A 2006-nucleotide genomic window follows, 5' to 3' on the forward strand; every position below is an offset into this window, starting at 1 on the left:
CTGCTGTGTTTGGCTGTTTGTCATGTGACTGCAGTGGAGGATTGTGGGTAGGATTCATGTTTGTTGTTGTTGTTAAATCATTTTAGGGAACTGATTAACATTGTTCTTTCAGTAATTAGTCTGTTGTGTTACTCTAATTTGTGTGTTCATTATTTGTTAACTTGTGTTAAAGCGTTCAGCAGAAGTAACCATAAGTGAGAGTGGTAGGCCTGGTCATTAATAAGACCTGTGAGTTTCACTTTGTGTTGTTCATGAAGAAGAATCCAATAAAGGTTCTTCAAAACTGCCACCTGGTGGTGAAGTCTTGAACTACAACATGAGCTACACCTCTCTGTAGCTGTGAGTTGTCATGCTACAATATTGTGCTCGACACATGTACACTGTAATAAATAACTTGTAAGATTTGCTAGAAAAAAATCCTCGTAACAATTTGCACTAACGTTTAAGTAAATTTAAATGCTATAAATTCATGTAATATTTACTCATCATTATCTAGTACAGTGGTTCCCGAACTTTTTATCTTCTGACTCACAAAATATTCATTACAAAAACTTGTGACCCCAAACATTACTGGTCTGAGTACACAAACTTTGTTAATAACCCTAAAAACAAAGGCTACACAAATATAAATACTTATTCATACTTGTTTTGTGTTTTTGTAATAATTATAGGGAAAATATTACATCACTGATTGTTTTATTGATTTCTGAAGTGCAGTGGTTCCAAAACTTTTCTTTTGACCCACAAAATTACAGTAGCAGAGACCTGTGCCCACAACTATTTTTTGGATGATAAACATTTGTATCAGGTCAACTAAACATGGGCATAGTAACAATATTTATTATTCCACATTTATACATTTTAGGCAACTAAGGCAAAAAAATGTAATTAATTTAGAAAATCTTTTCAGGACCCCACCTTGATATTTCAGGACCCCACTTTGGGTCCCAACCCCAACTTTGGGAACCACTAATCTAGTAAAAGTTATTAAGAATATAGTTAAATATTTGTGAATAAATCAGGTAAATGTAACTTAATTTGATCAAGTATAGATTTAAATTGAGCAAACTAAGTAACATTTACCTGATTTATTCACAAATCTTTAACCATATTCTTAATAACTTTTACTGGATAACGATAAGAGTAAATATTACAAGAATTTGTAGCATTTAAATTTACTTAACAAACGATAGTGCAAATTTGTTACTGGATTTTTTTCAAATACATCTTACAAGTTTTTTTTTCAGTGTACTTTCCACACAACTCTTTCACAAATGGGCAAAAAAGTCATTTTTGACACACGAGTGAGTGTTCCCTCAAATGTCCTGGACCTAAAACTATCTTCAGATTGATTCAACAGCTCTGACAAACATTAACAGCTTGGTATATTTAGCAATTTCCTTGATAGGAAAAACTAGAACAGTCTGCTGTCATCTCAAACACTGTAAAGCCTTTGTTTCGACACTGCGAGTGAGGCTTTATGACAGCGCTAGTTTTTATTAAGGAGCTAAATATAGTGAAGAAAACTGTCGTTGTCACGTGGAGTTCAATCTTTTCAGCTCTACAGTCGTGAAAGAAGGCCTCATTCGAAGACTTTTGTATTTTTGCAGGGATTCAAAGGAACTAATGAAGCCAAATATCAGCTGTGTTTTCTCATGTGGCAACACTACAGCAGTGTGTGTGGGAGAGCAAAGGCAACATTATCAATGAGGAAACTGGAAACAAGTTTAGAGCTGTTACTGCCACCTACATGCACTCTGTCAGGATTTATACTTGTTTTTTCCACACAAACCTGCACCAGATTTAATGTTAATCAGGGAAAGTTTCAGAAATGAAGCATCACAAGTTTTCTGCTGATGTCAGGAAAACCTGCTGTTTTTTTCAGCTTCACTTTAGTTTAAAACATGAAACATTTCAGCTCCTCTGTTGTTTAGTAAAGCTCAGATGTGTGTCTGAGAGGTCCTCCTGATGGCCCCTCCAGTGGCCTTTATGGCAGGTGTTTGGGG

At 35.0% G+C, this 2006-nt stretch overlaps 1 protein-coding gene across 1 annotated transcript in view; it reads right to left on the reverse strand.

Annotated features, from left to right (window-relative positions):
• LOC106530431 (pro-neuregulin-2, membrane-bound isoform) overlaps nucleotides 1-2006 on the reverse strand; it is a gene marked incomplete in the record, with an annotated part of 152745 nt that overhangs the window by 149057 nt on the left and 1682 nt on the right.

This window comes from Austrofundulus limnaeus, unplaced genomic scaffold, assembly GCF_001266775.1.
Source record: "Austrofundulus limnaeus strain Quisiro unplaced genomic scaffold, Austrofundulus_limnaeus-1.0 Scaffold521, whole genome shotgun sequence".
Lineage (NCBI taxonomy): Eukaryota > Metazoa > Chordata > Actinopteri > Cyprinodontiformes > Rivulidae > Austrofundulus > Austrofundulus limnaeus.